The sequence below is a fragment of the Somniosus microcephalus genome, chromosome 13 (genome assembly GCF_052327205.1).
Source record: "Somniosus microcephalus isolate GS21.2 chromosome 13, FLI_Smic_1.0, whole genome shotgun sequence".
Classification (NCBI taxonomy): Eukaryota; Metazoa; Chordata; class Chondrichthyes; order Squaliformes; family Somniosidae; genus Somniosus; species Somniosus microcephalus.
In genome coordinates, this window is record NC_140999.1 from 59,199,207 (window position 1) to 59,219,003 (window position 19,797).

A 19,797-nucleotide genomic window follows, 5' to 3' on the forward strand; every position below is an offset into this window, starting at 1 on the left:
ACAATTTTATTCAAAAGTACTGTCTTAAGGTGTGTGAATATTTTCCACAGAGCTCCTGGATTCCGGTGTTGTCCATGTGCTGTCCATCTCAATGCAGCCTTTTGTGGTTCTGGGCATGTTTTAAAACATTGTAGACAATTCACATCACCCAATTCTTCATCCACGATGTGGAACAATATTTTTGAACTTCAGGGAAAATAGGGGAATTTTGCAAACCCCTACAATATTCCCATGTATACACCCCATTAGTAATAAGTGGGTGTTGTCTAACAAACTGTATAAACTAAGCTGTATTGTCACTTTTCCTCTGAGAACGGTGCCTCTAGCTGGGGGTGGCTGAGGTGGTTCTCCCGTGTGCACTTGTAATAAAACTATTGATCTGGGTAACACCTGAGTCTGTTAGTTCTGTTTTACCATCCAGATTTTCCTTGCTTACAGCTTGGTGTCAGAAGTGGGATACCACCGGACTGCTGATCGATCTTCCACAACGACATACACGGAGGGATGAGTAGCAATATTCACCCGTAACGTGGAAGTCCGCGAGGTGGATCAGGGTAGCGGTGGTATAAAGAACAGTGAGTGAAGGAGCAACAGGCTTCAGGTGTGGACCAATAGGATGTGTTTTAGGGTACAAACAGACACAAGGAGTTTAGAAACTCTCGGGAGGGAAAGGCACTAGGTGGGAAAGCGCAGGGTTTAGAAACCCAAATCGGGTGGGGAAGCGCTAAAGGGTTTAGAAACCCATGGGGAAGGAAAAGCGCTGGAGGGTTTAGAAATCCAAGGGGAAAGTGCTAAAAGGGTTCAGAAACCCTCGGGAAAGGTGCTAGAGGATTTAGAGACCCTCAAGGGAACAGGTTAAGTGTCGCCGACGGGCTGGGGGAAAGAGCTTAAAGGGTGTCTCTCTGGGGGTAGGGGATCCCCATGATAGAAAATACCAGGTGATGATCCAGAGGGATTAAAGGGTAGTTAGAGTACAAGCATTTGTCTGCTTAGAGCATAAGTGTTTGTCTGCTTAGAGCATAAGTGTTTCTGTTTAGAGTGTAAGTTTTTTGTGTCGTCGTTCCGATAAAGCATAAGATTGGATCCTTGAGAGACATGGGGTGATCGACACGGACAAGGGTGATGCACTATCTCAAACACCTTGCCTGAGCCTGAATTAAGAGGACGTAGTCCCACGTGATGGCCAGGATCAAGTAGGTGTAGGGAACAATAAACACCACAGGATCGTGATCCCGTAACGAGTGAGTGTGCGCAAAATAAGTGTGTGTGGGTGAATGGTAGAGTAACATAAGAACCAGGGTTGTGATCCCGTGGTGAGTGAGTGTGCACAAAAATAAAGTATAAGATAAGGAAATGATAAAACACGATGCCTAAAAATAAGCAAGACAAGGAAACCCTCACTGAGACCAGTGATGAGTCCGGAACGGGTAAAGGAAGGTGGAAGCACCGGACTCAGTTAAAAATATATAACAAAGACAATGGGGTCGATTTTCAGTGTGCCGTGGAGTCAGGATTGGAGGCGTGTGGGGGGTTAAATTCCCGAATTCGGGGGTCCCAACACCATCCCGCCCAAAACCCGCCTCCATGTAAGTTTCAAAGGAGGCGGGTACCCGCCCCGCACTGGGACCCGCCGACCCGAAGCGGAAAGGGATTAGTGCCAATTAACTGCCTGTTAATAGGTAGTTAACAGGCAGTTTTTAGCCTAATCCCTATTTTGAAGGTTGTTGTGTGGGATTCCCAACGGCTAAAAAACCACGCCAAGTTAGAGGAGTCAGGCAGTTGGGTTGAAGGACTTGGAGGGGTCGAGATGTCAGTGTTCAGGTGAGTAATGGGTGCATGAGTGCAAAGGTAAGAGTGTTTGTGTCTAAAGTGTGTAAAGATGTTTAAATTACCTGTACTTACCTTTACAGCCTTCCTTCCTCTAGGTTTTGGGAGTCCATCATTCAGCCAGCACAGAAAGCAGAATGGCTGTGAACTGTCAAAAGTGACAGCCTGCAGCTTTCAGTGCCGGTGAGATTTCTAATTGAGTCTGCGTAGAAGTACTCAGATTAGAAGTAAGACTGTCAGTGTTTAACAGCTTCAAACAACTGTGAAACACTGATATTTCATCTGTCAACACGTCTTGACAGATGAAATTTCAGTCTGTGACATCACCTGTTGATGGGTGGCCCTTAATTGGCCTGCTGAGCCCGCTGGGCGGGTTCAACAAGGTCAATCAAGTTAAAATCGCGTGGATTGGCCGCATCTCGATGGAGGCGGGAGTTTTTTTTTAAATGGACGATTTTTTCGTGTCGGCCAGCCATCGCGCCTTTAAATGGTGCCCCCCGAGTGGTCGGCCTCAGTGTTCGCAACCCCTGCAGCAGTCGGTAACATCGCACGACACTGCTGCGGAGCGCGAGGGGGAATTTTTCTCCTGCGAAACTGCGCCTCTCGCGAAATTATCGGCTCGGGGGTGAAGAGCTACCTCCCACCAGAGGCGCAAATGAGGGGAATTTCGCCCCCAAAACTCTAAAATGTCTATCTATATCAATAGTTTCTCCTTTCTGTAATGTCCGTGTGTAATTGAGACACGGACTGCAGACGTTGGTTATAAGAGGTGTTTACTGAATGGAGACAAAACTGGAACTGTTATACAAAGTTACTGCACAGGCTTATATACAGGGGTGGTCACTACTGGTACTGCAGTATACAGGGACCGCAGAATATAGTTCCTCCTTCAAGGTACATACACTACAATTCCTCCCCTTTTAGCTAAACAGTACATAACATTCGATTAATAATTAAATAACATATTTACAGTTGCTATATACATTAGCTGAAGTTAATCAATTATAAATTCAGTCTTTGAGGAGGCTTCCTGATTCTGTCTGGATAACGCCTCTTTGGGGTATCGGGTTCTTCTGGCAAAGTTGATTCAGGATCAACGTCGTTGTTTGGTTCGTCTGCTTCCAATATCACCGATTCTGAGGTAGATGCAATTGGTACTTCGGTTTCATCACCAGGTGTATAGGATCGTGGTGTAGATTTGACGTTTTCCAGTGACTCTAGAATCTGGTCAGCACGGCGTCTTACAATGCTCTCTCCAATGTCCACGGTATACATTAGAGGTCCTTGCCGTGTGCAGATCGTTCCTAGCTGCCATTTCTCTGTGCGGTAGTCCCGGGCCAAAACTGGTTGACCTATCTTAAAACTCCTGGTTGGCCTTTCATTCATATTCTGAAACTGCCTGTTCTCCACATCTCTTTTGATGTTTGGCTTAACCAAATCCAAGCAGCATCTTAGTCTTCGATTGAAGAACATCATGGCTGGAGTTTGGTTGGTGACCACATGTGTTGCATTCCGGTAGGCAAACAAAGTTATCCACCTTGTGTTGTAGGGGTATGTCTTCATTACACATTGCCTTGATAGCCTTCTTGAATGTTTGAACAAACCTCTCAGCCAATCCATTGGTGGCTGGATGATATGGGGCGGATGTGTAATGCTTAACACCATTGTTCTTTAAGAACCTCCGGAACTCTTCAGACACAAACTGTGGTCCATTGTCGGAGCAAATCTGTTCAGGCAGCCCATTTCTGGCGAATATGGTTCGTAAGACTGATAGTTTTTTCTGTGGTGGTTGAGGACATTTTTATTACCTCTGGCCACTTTGAATGTGCATCCACCGCAATTAAAAACATCGAGTCCATAAATGGACCAGCAAAATCAATGTGTACCCTTTGCCATGGAGATGAGGGCCACTCCCATGGATGTAGAGGGGCTTGTGGTGGGGCGTTTTGGACCTTCTGGCATCCTGTACAGCTCTTGGTCATCTCTTCGATTTCTCTATTGATTCCTGGCCACCACACAAACGCTCTGGCTAAGTTCTTCATTTTTACCCCTCCCAGATGACCCTCATGAAGCTCATTGAGCACTCTATCCTTCAATTTGGGTGGAATTACTACTCTGGATCCACACATCAAGGTTCCTCGGCACACTGACAGCTATTCCCTTCTCGGCGAGAATGCTGGCAACAGTGGTTCGCCATGTGCTGGCCATCCCTTCACTGTTAAATCATAGACCCTGTAGAGTGTCGGGTCATTTTGTGTTTCCTTTTCTATGTTTGCATTCGTCACCGGTAGACATTCGACTATGGTCGAGTGGAATATCTCCACAGGATCCACTGCAGGTGCTTCTTCCACCGTCGGCAACGGTAGGCACGACAATCCATCAGCATTCCCATGCTGTTTAGTTCCTTTGTACTCGATGTCATATTGGTGTGCCCCTAGGAAAAGGGACCACCTCTGTAGCCGTTGTGCTGTCATTATCGGGACGCCCTTCTTAGGGTTGAAAATGGAGACAAGAGGTTGATCGGTTAGTAGAGTAAATTTCTGTCCGTGCAGGTAGTGATTGAACTTCTTCACCCCCCACACCAGGCTGAGGGCCTCTCTGTCAATCTGGGCGTAGTTACGATCGGCTGAAGTTAACGAGCGTGACGCAAAAGCTATCGGCCTCTCTGAACCATCAAGGAATTTATGTGACAGTACCGCTCCAACGCCGTAGGGAGACGCATCACACGCCAGTCATATTGGTAGTGATGGGTTGTAGTGAGCCAATACTTCTCTTGAAGTGATCAGGCCTTTACACTTCTGAAAGGCCCGCTTACATTCATTGCTCCATTTCCATGCTACTCCAGTTTGTAGCAGGGCGTTCAGTGGGTGCAGAATTGTGGACAAATTCAGCAAAAACTTATGGTAGTAATTCACCAATCCAAGGAATGACCTCAGTTGCGACACATTTTCAGGCGCTGGAGCCTTAACTACCGCTTTAATTTTGTCAGGGGACTTATGTAACCCCTCTTCATCAATCACGTGGCCACAATACGATATTTGTTTATTAAAAAACTTGCACTTGGGGCGATTGGCTCGTAGCCCATGTTCTCTTAGCCTAGTGAGCACCTGCTCTAGGTTGGCAAGGTGTTCACTGTCATTTTCACCTGTCACTAGGATGTCGTCCAAGTAACACTGGGTCCCCAGAATCCCTTGCAGGACTTGTTCCATCGCTCTTTGCCATATAGCCGGAGCTGATGCTACTCCGAATACCAGTCGATTATACTGGCAAAGACCTTTGTGTGTTTATCGTGAGATATTTCCTAGAGGATTCTTCAACCTCCATCTGCAAATATGCTTGCGCTAGGTCAATTTTTGTAAAACGTTTCCCTCCAGATAGTGAGGCGAAAATATCTTCTATCCTCGGAAGAGGATACTGTACTGTGTGAAGGGCTGGGTTCACCATCACCTTGAAGTCCCCACAGATGCGAAACTTCCTTGGCTCCTCAGACTTATTGTTTAATGTTTTCTTCATGACAGGAACGATGGATGTCGCCCACTCGCTCCAGTCTACCTTAGATAACACGCCTGCATTCTCCAGATTCTCCAGCTCTGCCTCGACGGCTGGGCGAATTGCATACGGTACCGGTCTTGCTTTGGAAAAACTTGGGAATTGCATTCTCTTCTACTTTTATCGAGGTGGTTACGCCTTTGAGTTCCCAGTCCTTGTTGAAATACCTCTTTAGCGTCAGCTAAGATTTTTTGACAATCGTCCAGGTGTGACGTCATCCTTTTTACCAGCCACAGTCAGTGCCTGAATGGAGTGCCAGTCTAAACTTATCTTTCTGATCCATTCACGTCCCAATAACGGTGGTCCACCATCTTGCAGTATGTACAGATACAATTTCTGTATTTCCTTGCCGTTGTATTCGACAGGCACCCTTATTTTTCCTCTGGGGTATACTTTCTGCCCCGTATATGTCTTCAAGACAATGGATGTGTCTTTCAAGTGTATGTGTGAGAATAGCCGCTCGTAGTCTCGTCGATTCATGACGGTCAGGGCTGATCCTGTATCCAATTCCATTTTGACTTGGGACCCTGCTATCGTGAGGATGACCCAAATGGTTCGGTGATCCTCTTTTGCGATTACGTTGTGTAGTTTGAGACCACTTAGTCTCTTGTTCCCGGATTCACTATCGCTCTTCTGGTCTTCGGAACTACTGTCCGTCATCTTTTGTACTTTTCCTTATTAGTCTTTTTGTTGTCGTTAGTCTTCTTCCCGGACCTGCAAACTCGTGCAATGTGTCCTATCTTTCCGCATTGCCTGCATGTTTTGTCCTTGAACCAGCAGTCCTTCTGGTCATGGGTTGTTCTGCCACAGCGATAACATTTTTCAAATCCCCATGTCATTTCATGGGTGCCGTATTCCTGTGGCTTTTGCTGTATTTCCGCAGCTCCCCTTGCTGCTACTTCGTACAATACTGCCACGCTGAAAGCCTTATCTAGCATCAGCTCTTTCTGAGAGTAACCTCTTCTGGGTTTCTTCACTCAGGAGTCCACAGACAAATTTGTCCTGTAGGGTATCTGCCAGTCCTGCTCCAAACTGGCAGTGCTTTGATAGCTTGCGTAGTTCCGTAAGGTAATCAGCATTGCTCTCATCTTTATGCTGATTTCTCTTGTGGAATTTAAATCTTTCTGCTATCAGCAGCGGTGTAAGATTTAGGTGTTCCTGTAGGATATCAACAATTTCGTTAAAACTCTTCTCCATCGGTTTGACTGGAGTGATCAGGTTCCGCAATAGGCCGTACGTTCTTGCGCCCATTAAGTTTAGTAGCACCGATGCCTTTTTCTCATTGGCTACTTCATTTGCCTTGCAATATACTTCGACTCTTTCCACATACGTTGTCCAGTCTTCTATTTCATTATCGAAGACAGTGATATTGCCAGTCTTCGGCATCTTGGAGATCTAAGATGGTGCCTCCCGCGCTTTGCCTTCTTCCCCGATTGAACAAAATGGCACCTCCCGTGCTTTTCCTTCTTCCCCGCTGGATTAAGATGGCGCCTCCTGCGCTTTCTGTCTTTTCCGCTGCTGTCAACGCTGTTGCTGGTGTTTTTATGCCTTGATGGCGATGCCCTATGGTCTTCGCGTGCTTCCCCCCGCGCTGCTGCCAACGCCGCTCTCCGCGGTCCCCGTGGCAAACTGCAGCTCCTCGCGGCTTTCTGCACTTCTAATTTATTTTTTCTTTTATTTTAATTACTGTTCCCATCGTCAGAGCAGACCCTATGGGACACTTTCCTCCCTCTTCTCGGGTCTGTATGCTGCCCGGCTTCATAGCACCGGCCGCGCCCTGTGTGCTCCACCCTCTCTCTCTCTCTCTCTCTCTCTCTCTCTCCTCTCCCCGACAACGCTTCTCGGCCCCGTTGAAAAGCCACCCGATCGAGCTCTAGCCCGCCGTAGCCCAGGAAGGATCAGTGTACTACCTGCCACCAGCCCGATTAGCTGGAACACCATAGCCTGTAGAACCAAGCCCTGCTCTCGACAGCCTCTCCTGCAAATCTTCGAATTCGATGAATCAGAGGGCGGTTGCCCACGGTCGACGCCCGTTTCTTCTGTTTTTTTTTCTTTTTGGATTTCTTCCTTCTGGCTTCGACCTCTAATAACTTCGCTTCAGGGATGGATCCCCGTGAGGTGGTGCAGAACTGTAGGTAAGTTCGGATCTGTTCGTCGCCAATGTAATGTCCGTGGGTAATTGAGTCACGGACTGCAGAAGTTGGTTATAACAGGTGTTTACTGAATGGAGACAAAACTGGAACTACTATACAGGCTTATATACAGGGGTGGTCACTACTGGTACTGCAGTATACAGGGGCTGCAGAATATAGTTCCTTCTTCAAGGTACATACACTACACTTTCCATTTTATATCTCATTATTATGTTCTATTTGCTCTGGTTAAACAGCCATCACCATGGGCTGGGGCACTGCCCTATGTCTGCTGTACTTTTTGTTTTTGCCAGTGTGAATAAAAAGAATGGAATGGCGCCACCTGCACCAAGCTAACTGGCACCATAGAAATGATGGGTGGTGTTGGCAGTGCTCAACACACCAGCTGCATTAATCTCTCCTTGGCCCTAACCTCCCCGCAGTGATGGACTAAAACCCAACATTGGGATCAGTGGGAACTAAAAAGCAGGTGGGTTTGGTGCATGGGGGTAGTTAAATTGTTTAAAATCAGAATCCCAACCTGAACCCACCTCCAATTCGCCCACATCCGGTTTTGACGGGGGCGGGCAGCCAACCCGCTGCCAGGAGGAGGGACATCAATATGTTAATGAGGCTGGAAGCCTATTCTTTAAGCTCCATTTGTTTTTAACTGTAGTTGAACGGGTTTCACACACCTCATAAAACCCGGCGGTTACAGCAAGGCAAGGACTCCTGCATCCAGGTGGTTAGTGCTTTTATACCTAACTCCAGGATCCAGGTTCCCTGCCTAGCCCACCCTCTTCAATCGGCGAACCTCCCATGAGGCCTCTGATCACCTTCCCCCACCCCCCATCAGCATGAGGCCGGCCACGATCCTCCGGTGGCCAGCCCCGATCTTCTCTTCGCCCCACCAATCCACCCCAGGCCCCGATCTTCCTTCTCCCCTTCCCAATCCTCCGGAGGCCGGCACCAGCCCCCACCCAATCCCTCACTCCCTCCTCTGCGCTGCTTAGTGCCACAGGCCTACACGCCCAGAGCCAGCCAGCCTTTTCATCTGGCTGGCTGCGGATGGAAAGCAGAGGCTTCAGATGCAAATCAGGTCCTGCTGTTAAAGTCGGCAAAGCCCGTGGGAAACCTGTTCTCCTGGGTGTTCTGCCCGCATCGGAACCCCCACCACCACCCCCAACCCGCCTTCCCCCATGAAAATCCAGCCCTTTGTCATTATATTTTATCATAAAAATCGATTCAACTGTTGGAAAATTGGTGTGAAACAAGGGCAATGACTCATGGGAGACAGGCCCATAGGCAGCCTTTGTTTTCTCAGTCTTGATGTGTGACCCTCAACGGTTAGCGTGGGCAGAGTAATTGACCAGGGCAGCATCAAAACCAAACCTGATCCTGTGTAACAGCTACTCTCCAGTGCACTGAATTGTGATCAGAAATGGGAATCCTGCCTGACTTTCTCCTCTAAGTCCACGGGCACAAAGGGCAATTATAGGCCCCAACTGCAGCCCGAGCTGAGATCAGTTAATTAAGCACAGGCTGGTGGTGGAACCTGAGACCCTCCTGATCGATATGGCTCAGTTAGGCACCAATATACTCAGCCATCATGGGGGAATGGCAGCTTTTACCCTTTCTCCTCAAGACATGATAGGCCAAATGGCCACCTGTGCTGTAAATTTCTATGATCCTATGAAAGTGCTCTAAGTTTCTAATTACCATAGAAGATTAACAAATGGTTTCACGTAAAATAAGGCGCACATATAATAACTGCTGCCATTTTGATTATTGTACCGTAGACCAGAGAGATGCTTTATCACCTGCAGCCTGCACAACCCCCCACTTTATACTGGCCTGTGAAGAAATGGATGGAATCATGTTCCCCTGCAGTTCCTTATTTTAGCCAGAGATTAGACATGAGTATGGAGTGTGAGCACTGCTTGATACACTCATCTCCCTTTGTCACTAGATTCAGTGAATGGATGAAAATGTAACCCTGGGAGGTGATCTACTCTCTTGCTGCACATTCTCCATGAAAAGTCAGTCAATTCATTAATGACGTCCATGTACTTGACTTTCTAGACCACTGAAGAGTTCAATAAACTCATGAATGGATTCCTCCACGCCGAAGTTCATAACTCGACTAAAGAAGTTGATAAAGATGATGAAAGTGATGATGTTGGAATGGCTGTAACTGTCGACTGGCGCATGCATAGCTATGTTACTCCAGTAAAGAACCAGGTAAAAATCAGAAGAAATCCTTCTAGTAATTCGCGGCTGGAGAAGAACTTGGAGGGGGAGGATCCAGTTGTCATGGTCCACGTGGGAACCAACAACATAGGTAGGACTAGGAATGCGGTTCTGCTGAGGGAGTTTGAGGAGCAAGGATCCAAATTAAAAAGCAGAACCTCAAAGGTAATAATCCCTGGATTGTTACCTGAGCCATGTGCATATTGGCATAGGGACAAACAGATTAAAGGTTTAAATGTGTGGCTCAAAGAGTGGTCTGGGAGGAAGGGGTTCCAGTTCATGGGACACTGGCACCAGTACTGGGGAAAGAGAGAGCTGTTCTGTTGGGACGGGCTCCACTTCAACCGGGCTGGGACCAGTGTCCTGGTGAACTGAATAACGAGGGCAGTAGACAGGACTTTAAACTAATGAAGGGGGGTTGGTAGGATTCAGGAAAGAATAAATTTAAAAACAGTGAGAAAATGTCAAGGCTCTAAAGCAGAGTACAGTTTTGGGTAAAAATAAGCAGAGTGGGTCAGGAAGGGACAGAGAGAGTAACAAGGCATCAGTGACTAAGGTGACATCAGGGGAAAATAGAAATAAGTCAAAGCTAAAGGCACTATATTTGAATGCGCAAAGCATTCGCAACAAAATAGATGAATTAATAGTGCAGATAGAAATGAGCAAGTTTGCTCTAATAGCCATAATGGAGACGTGGTTGAAAATTGGCCAAGGTTGGGAACTAATTACTCCAGGATATTTAACTTTTAGAAGAGATTGGCAAAATGGAAAAAGAGGAGGGGTAGCCCTGATAATAAAGAATGGGATAAAGACAGTAGAGAGAAAGGATCTTCGCTCCGAAAATCAAGAAGTAGAATCAGTTTGGGTGGAGCTAAGAAACAGCAAGGGGCAGAAAACATTGGTGGAAGTTGTTTATAGGCCCCTAAACAGTAGTTGTAATGTAGGGCAGTGTATAAATCAGAAAATTAGAGGCACATGTAACAAGGGTAATACAATGATCATTGGAGACTTTAATCTACATATAGACTGGGCAAACCAAATTTGCAGTAATAGTGTGGAGGACGTATTCATGTAATGTACGCAAGATAGTTTTCTAGATTAGTATGTTGAGGAACCAACTAGGGTACAGGCTACGATAGCAAAATACTGCGGATGCTGGAAATCCAAAATAACAGAAAATGCTGGAAAAACTCAGCAGGCCAGGCAACATCCGTGGAGAGAGAAATAGTCAACGTTTCGAGTCAAACTCTTTGTCAAGACTGCAGTCTTGACAAAGAGTTTGACTCGAAATGTTGACTCTATTTCTCTCTCCACGGATGTTGCCTGGCCTGCTGAGTTTTTCCAGCATTTTCTGTTGTTATTAGGGAACAGGCTATTTTAGATCTAGTATTGTGCAATAAGAAAGGGTTAATTAATAACCTTATAGCAAAGGGGCCTTTAGGGAATAATATGATAGAATTTTATATTCAGTTTGAAAGTGGATTAGTTAAATCTGAAACTAGGGTCTTAAATCTAAACAAAGCAAACCATGTAGGTATGAGGGGCGAGTTGGCTAAGGTAGATTGGGAAACTACATTAAAAGATATGATGGTAGACAAGCAATGGCTAGCATTTAAAGAATTAATACATAATTTACAACAAATATACATTCCTGTTAGAAACTAGGGGTGCCCAAAAATGTATATGGCTACACGAATAATACTGGGTTTAAATGTTGGTTTCATTTTCCTGGAAAGCTTGCATTAGAATTTGAGACAGTCTTTTTAATCAGTTAGATTAGGTGAAGCATAAATATTCCACACGGGGGCCCATATGATGGCCCTACCAGGCTAGATATCTGTTGTTTATAAGTTAGGGTTTTGACTTTGTTAATGTATCTTTAATTTGGCCAGTGAAGGCCCAACCTATGTTTCTTCCATTATTACTAATAACCATATTATAATCTCTACAGATAGAATTTGGAGTTTGCTTAGCAGAACTACTTGCAAAGATAATTAAAAGTTAATTAGGAAAAGACATGGGGCTGGATTTTGCCAATGGGGAGCTTTTGGAGGTGGGACTCCCACTTGTTGGGATTCAGTCCTGCCTCCATCAACTTCTGGCCAACCCACGCTATTTTCCCTTAATTGACCTTGTTAAGCCTGCCCAGCGGGCTTAGCAGGCCAATTAAGGGAAAGCCGATTACAGAGAACGTCAATTTTTGACAGATGAATTGTCATCGTTTGACAGCTCTGTGAAGCTGTCAAACACTGACATTCTCTGTAGTTTGATGAGTCCTTGAATTCAATGGTTCTTGCATTGGAGAATGCATCTGCCATCTGTCATCTCTGCCGCGGAGGTGCGAGACTCTCCGCATACCTACTGATTGAAGCCTGCAGGAAGAAACAAAGGTAAGTAAACTTTTTCTATCACTTTAAACTTACCTCACATACTCCCCTCTCGACACTTGCACCCATCACTTACCTTCACAGCACACTTTTGCACCCCTCCGACCCCCGCAGACCCACTACTCGCCTCGGTGACCCTGACGGGGTTCGGAACCTTCGGGAAGCCCGCACTTGTGTAGGTACAATGGGGATAATCCTCTTATCATCAGCCTGTTAACTACCTGTTAACAGGCAGATAAGTGGCACTAATCCCCTTCCCGCCTCCAAGGAGATGGGACCTGGCGCGGGTCAGTTACCTGCCCCCTGGCAAGATGGCACGGAGGTGGGTTGGGCACCTGCCCCCAGATTCTGCCATTTTCCCGGCAGTCCCGCCTCCATACCCACCTCCCCAGGGCTGGCAAGATCGCGCCCACCGAATGAAAGGAATTTGAGGAGGCTAAGGTATCCATCTTAGAATGGGCCATTTGCTAGATGGTGAGATAGCGATTGGCTAACCTGCGACAGCTCTGGCTGGGGCCATGATTAAGAGGGACAGGGTCAGGCCTTGTACTTGCTAGGTCAAGGAGGATAGAGTCAAGAGAGATAAGACACGAATTCGAAAGGAAGAACCTTCAGGAAGATTAAACAATAAGACAAATTGGATGAAGTAATGAGACCCACTTTTGGGGAGGGCTTTAATCCAAGAACCAAGGCAAAGGACTTGAGGTGTCATTGGTTGATGTGGTTTTAGAGGAACCTCTATAGGCTTGTCAATAACTTGGCCTCAGGCCCACCCCTAAAAAGAGAATAAAAGTGAGACCCCAAGGGCTTGCCCACACAGACGGTGAAGGGAAGAACTGAACAGAAGCTGCAAAGAGAAGTTGGGCTGGTCGAACGCTCTTTTGAGAGTGATCCCACGCTCACCATTGGAGGTTCTAGGGGGAGAGAGAGAGGCCAGAAGCCAGAGAACTGTTCACGCATGCCAGCCGTCTGTCCGATCGGGTCCGGTACCAGCTGCTTGTCATGGTCGTATATTTTTGCTGTATTACAAGTGTGTTATATTCCATCCTAAACTCTGATCAAACACAATATACCCACTATATTGGTTTGCATTCGATCCTGTTTACCAGAGATACGTGAACCTCTACATTCCTTTAAGGCACAAAAACCCAACAGGAAAAGTGGTCCAACCACGGCTAACAAGAGAAGTTAAAGATAGTATTAGATCAAAGGAAGAGGCTTATAATGTTGCCAAAAAGTGTAGTAAGCCTGAGGATTGGGAGGATTTTAGGATTCAGCAAAGGAGGACAAAGAAATTGATAAAGAAAGGTAAAATAGAATATGAGAGTCAACTAGCGAGCGACATAAAAACAGACTGTAAAAGCTTCTTTCGGTATGTAAAAAGGAAAAATTAGCAAAAGTAAATGTGGGTCCCTTACAGGCTGAGACAAGAGATGTTATACTTTGAGTTGGATTTTCTCAGCCCCGAAGAGGCGGGCATGGAGGCGGAACTGCTGGTAAAGTAGCAGAAAGTAGGGGCGGATGGCAAATCCAGCCCCATCCCGCCTCCGTGCCCTTTTGCCAGGAGGTGGAAGGTGTGCTGCTCTTGGCCCCATCTCCTGGAGGCGGGAAAGGGATTAAATCCTTTTAACAGGCAGAAAAAAGGATTATTGCCATATTACCTTCTCAGGTGAAGGCTTCCCAACCTCGAAGAACCCCGTCGGGTTGGAGGAGACATGAAGGAGGTCTGCAGGGGTCGGAGGGACCTGAAAGTAAGATGTAGAGGTGAGTGATGGGTGCAAGTGTGGTGTGGTAAGTATGGAAGGTGAGTGTTAAGTGTTAAAAAATGTTCACTTACTTTTTTTTCTGCCTACAGCCTTCATCCACCCTGGATCGGAAGGCCCAACATCTTCCTTGTTGATTTCACAGACTGGTTGTTGGATCCTCCGACCCAACAGCCATCTGAAACCTACAAAGTTGAATTGTTTGAGTCTTGAACACAAGGGCTCATCGAACTACAAGAAGTCTTGACAGCTAGCACGTCAGACGTTGAGGTGCTCTGACAGTGACTTCCCCCCTAATTGGCCTGCTGAGCCCACAGGGCGGGCTTAACAAGGTCAATCAAGGAAAAATCCCTCTGGTTGGTCTGAAGATGATGGAGGCGGGACATTGACCCGAGAAGCAGCAGTCCCGCCTCCAACTCGTCTCCATTGAGAAAATCCAGCCCTTTGTGTCTGCCTTCATGGAAGAAGATGCAAAAAACTTCCCAGAAATAGTGGAGAGCCAAGGCTCTAGCGAGAATCAGGAACTGAGAAAAATTAGTATTAGTAAAAAAATAGTACTGGAGCAATTAATGGGACTGAAAGCTGAGAAATCCCCTTGACCTGATTGCCTACATCCTAGGGTTTTGAAAGAGGTGGCTATAGACTGTGTACATTAGTGGTCCCTGCTGTGTGCATATCATTCCTGGCTGCCATTTTTCTGTTTGGTAGTCGCGGGCCAAGACTGGTTGCCCTATCTTGAAGCTCCTGATTGGCTTCTCATTGATGTGCTGGAATTGCTTATCCTCAACATCTCGTCTTATGTTTGGTTTGAGCAAATCCAGGCGACATCTTAGCCTTCGGTTGAAGAACATTATGGCTGGAGCTTGGTTGGTGACTGCATGTGTCGCATTCCGGTAAGCAAACAAGAAATTATCCACCTTGTGTTGTAGTGGTATGTCGTCATTATACATTGCCTTTATTGCCTTTTTAAAGGTCTGAACAAACCTCTCAGCCAATCCATTTGTGGCTGGATGATATGGGGCAGATGTGTAATGTTTCACCCCATTATTCCTCAGAAACCTCCAGAAATCCTCGGACACAAACTGTGGTCCATTGTCGGAGCAAATCTGTTCTGGCAAGCCATTCCTGGCGAAGATGGTCCGTAGGACTGCAATAGTTTTCTCCATGGTGGTGGAGGACATTTTGATGACCTCTGGCCATTTCGAATGGGCGTCCACAGCGATTCAGAACGTTGAGTCCATAAATGGACCAGCAAAATCAATGTGTACCCGTTGCCATGGAGATGAGGGCCACTCCCATGGATGTAGCGGGGCCTCTGGTGGAGCATTTTGGACCTTCTGGCATCCTGTGCATCTCTTGGTCATATCCTCGATTTCTTTATCGATTCCGTTACTCCTTTTAGAGTCCCAAGTCCTTGTTGGAACACCTCTTTCGCGTCAGTTAGAATTTTTGACAGTCGTCCTGGTGTGATGTCATCATCCTTTTTATCAGTCACAGTTAGCGCCTGAATGGAATGCCAATCCAATTGTATTTTTCGGATCCATTCACATCCCAATAATGGCGGTGCTCCATCTGGTAGTATATATAGATACAGTTTCTGTGTTTCCTTGCCGTTGTATTCAACTGGCACCCTTATTTTTCCTCTGGGGTAGACATTTTGCCCCGTGTATGTCTTCAATACAATGGACGTGTCTTTCAAGGGTATGTGTGAGAATAGCCGCTCATAGTCTCGTCGATTCATGACAGTTAGGGCTGATCCTGTGTCCAATTCCATCTTTACTGGGGACCCTGCTAGCATGAGGGTGACCCAAATGTTTTGGTGATCCTCCTTTGCGATCACGTTGTGTAACTTTAGACAACTTAGTCTCCTGCTCCCGGAGTCCTTATCACACTCCTGATCTTCCAAACTACTGTCTGTCAATTTCTTTACTTTCTTGTACTTTTCCTTAGTAGTTCTTGTAGTGTTGGTTTTCTTTCCCGACCTGCAGACTCTTGCTATGTGTCTCATTTTCCCACATTGCCTGCATACTTTGTCCTTAAACCAGCAGTCCTTCTGATCATGGGTTGTTCTGCCGCAGCGATAGCACTTTTCTGCTCCATACGCCTTTTCGTTAGCGTAGTATTCCTGTGGTTTCTGTTGTATTTCCGCAGCTCCCCATGCTGCTGCTTCGTTGGATACTGCCACGCTGAAAGCCTGTTCTAGCGTCAGGTCCTTTTCCGAAAGTAATCGTTTCTGGGTTCCTTCACTCTGGAGCCCGCAGACAAACTTATCCCGTAAGGTGTCTGCCAGTCCTGCTCCGATCTGGCAGTGCTTCGATAACTTGCGTAGTTCCGTAAAATAGTCAGCATTGCTCTCATCTTTGTGCTGGTTTCTTTTATGGAACTTGAATCTTTCTGCTATCAGCAGCGGTGTAGGGTTTAGGTGTTCCTGTAAGATATTAACAATCTCTTCAAAACTTTTCTCCATTGGTTTAGCTGGGGTAATTAAATTCCGCAATAGGCCGTACGTTCTCGCGCCCATCAAATTTAATAATACCGATGCCTTCTTTCCATCGGCCACCTCATTTGCCTCGCAGTACACTTCAATTCTTTCCACATATGTGGTCCAGTCTTCTACCTCGTTGTCGAAAGCAGTGGTACTGCCACTCTTCGGCATCTTGAGTGATTTAAAATTGCAGCTCCCGCGCTTTTTCTTCCCCAATGGAATAAAATGGTGCCTCCCGCGCTTTTCCTTCTTCCCCTTCCACGCTGCTCCTAGCATTCTACAGGGTAATGGCGGCGACCCGCGGCTTCGGCGCGTATCACTTTTCCTTCCCCCTCGTTCTATCCTCTCCACGCTGCCCGGTTCTTGAGCACCGACCGCGCCCTGTGCGCTCCTCTCTCTCTCTCTCTCTCTCTCTCTCTCTCGACGACAGAGCCGCTCGATCGAGCCCGAGCCAGCCGCAGTCCGGAAGGGTCAGTGCACTACCTGCTACCAGCACGACTTGCTGGAACCCCTCGACTGGGGAGCCAGGCCCAGCTCTCCACAGCCTCCCCTGCAACTCTCCGATGGATCCCTGGGCGGATGCCCATGGTCGATGCCCGCTGTTCTGACTTCGACCTCCAAGAAGCTTCTCTTCAGGGACAGATCCCCGTGAGGTGATGCAGTACTGCAGGTGAGTTCCAACCTGCCCATTGCCAGTGTAGTGTCCGAGTATCAATAATACTCGGACTGCAGGAGAACAATAAAACAGGTATTTACTGAACAGAGGGGAACTCAAGACTGAAATACAGAAGCCTGCTATGGCTTTATATACAGGGGTGGGTACTGCAGTATAAAATCAGTTCTTCTCTTAAAGGTACATACACAACAACTCCCACTAACGTTTTCTGCCCCTTGGTATTTCTCAGTTCTACCCATACAGATTCTGCATCATCAGAGCTAATATCCTTCCTTACAATTGTGTTAATCACCTCTTTAACCAGCAATGCTACCCCACCTCCTTTTCCTTTTTGCCTATCTTTCCTGAATATTGAATACCCCTGGATGTTGAGTTCCCAGCCATGGCCACCCTGGAGCCATGTTTCCGTAATCCCAATCATATCATATTCGTTTACCTCTATGCGCAGCTAATTCATCCACCTTATTACGAATGCTCCTCGCCTTAAGGCACAAAACCTTCAGGCTTGTTTTTTTAATGCTCTTAGATCTTTTAGAATTATTATTTACTGTGGCCATGTTTGATTTAAACCCTTGATTTCTCTGACTGCCAGCTTTGTTTGTCTTTTGCTTTTACCCTTGTTTCCCTTTCCTCTGTCTCCCCGCTCAGGTTCCCAATCCCCTGCCATTTTAGTTTAAACCCTCCCCCAGAGCACTAGCAAACACTCCCCCTAGGACATCGGTCCCGGCCCTACCCAGGTGCAAACTGTCCGTTTTGTACTGGTCCCACCTCCCCCAGAACCGGTTCCAATGTCCCAGGAATTTGAATCTCTCCCCCTTGCACCATTCCTCTAGCCACGTATTCATCTGAAATATCCTTCTATTTTTACTCTGACTAGCACGTGGCACTGGTAGCAATCCTGAGATTACTACCTTTGAGGTCCTATTTTTTAAATTTATCTCCTAACTCCCTATATTCAGCTTTTAGGACCTCATCCCAGTTTTTACCTATATCGTTGGTACCTGTATGCACCATGACAACTGGCTATTCACCCTCCCCTTCCAAAATGTTCTGCAGCCGATCTGAGACATCCTTGACCCTTGCACCAGGGAGGTACCGCTACTCCCATCCTGGAGTCTCATTTGCGGCTGCAGAAACGCCTATCTATTCCCCTTACAATAGAATCCCCTATTACTATAGCTCTACCCCTCTTTCCTCCTGTCCTGTGCAGCAGAACCACCCCTGGTGCCAGGAAGTTGGCTGCTGCTGCCTTCCCCTGTTAAGTCATCCCCCCCTCCAGTATCTAAAGTGGTATATCTGTTTGAGAGGGGGATGGCCACAGGGGACCCCTGCACTACCTGCCTGTGCCTACTACTCTGCCTGTTGGTCACCCGCTCCCTTTCTGCCTGTGCAACTTTTACCTGCGGTGTGACCAACTGATTAAACGTGCTATTCATGACGTCCTCAGCATCGCGGATTGTCCAGTATGTATCCAATCGCAGCTCCAGTGCCGCAATACGGTCTGTCAGTAGCTGCAGCTGGATACACTTCCTGCACACATGGTTGTCAGGGACACAGGAAGTGTCCCTGAGTTCCCACATAGCGCAGGAGGAGCATACCATGGGGCCGGGCTGTCCTGCCATGACTTACCCTTTAATTAATTCAAATTAAATGAAATCAAATCAACCCCGCCAATTACACTACAGTTTAATGATATACTCAAGGGCCCTTGTTTAACAGCAGTCCCCACTACACAACAGAGCCTAGAACTATAAACCATAAAATTTAAGTTTGGAAAAAACGAGAGAGAGAAATACTCACCAACCAATCACTTACCTGCTTTCTGGTGACGTCACACTTTGTACTTCTCTCTCCCGTTCGTGCTCGGAGCTCTGAGGTTGGTAAGCCTACCTGTGCCTTGGGCTCGCCTTTTATCGCCACGGCCGCGCTGCTTCTCCCAGGTCCGCACTGCCGCCGCTGCTGCTGCTGCTGTGGGGCCTACCTGTGCCTTGGGCTCGCCTTTTATTGCTGCCGCCGCGCCGCTTCTCCCAGGTCCGCACTGCCACAGCCGCTGCTGCTGCTGTGGGGCCTACCTGTGCCTCGGGCTAACCTTTTTTCGCCGCCGCGCCGCTTCTCCCAGGTCCGCACTGCCGCCGCCGCCGACACTTGACCATCATTAACCCTTTTTAACTAAGTACTGTAGAAATAGTGGACCACAGCATATTTACTAGACTCTTGGGCCTAGAAATTCGGTGGGCTGCGCCACCAGTTAGTGCCTAAAGAGGGCACCTGGTGGTTTTAGCGCCACTGGCCACGCCGCCCGCAAAATTTAGCAGGGTGCTAATGGCGGAGTTAGCCTGTAGCGCTGCGCGGCCACCGATGATGTCATCGGTGTGCGCAGCGCCCCGCTACTGCCCCGAACGTGATATTGGGTCGCACCCCCCCCTTGTAGCGCCGGTTGCAAATCGCGACTGGTTCAGGGAGGCCTACCTGTGGCGGTAGTGGCATGAATTAAAGGGGAGGTGCGGGGCGTTCATTTTTTTCACTGGCCGCCTGTCAGCACCACATCGCGCCGCCGTCCCCGGCCTCCTAATCCCCCCCGCCCGGGCAGTGCCGGCTGTGTCACAAGAGCCCGGCACGTCTCCTCGGTGTCGGGCTGCAGCATGTTGCGCTGCAATATTCAGTTTCAGCGCCCCAAGAGGGACGCGGGGCGCCTCGAGCAGCGCCCCACTTCCATTTGGGGCGCTCA

General features: G+C 47.5%; 1 pseudogene; it reads left to right on the forward strand.

Annotated features, from left to right (window-relative positions):
- LOC147108351 (digestive cysteine proteinase 2-like) overlaps positions 1 to 19,797 on the forward strand; it is a 108,955-nt pseudogene that overhangs the window by 8,488 nt on the left and 80,670 nt on the right.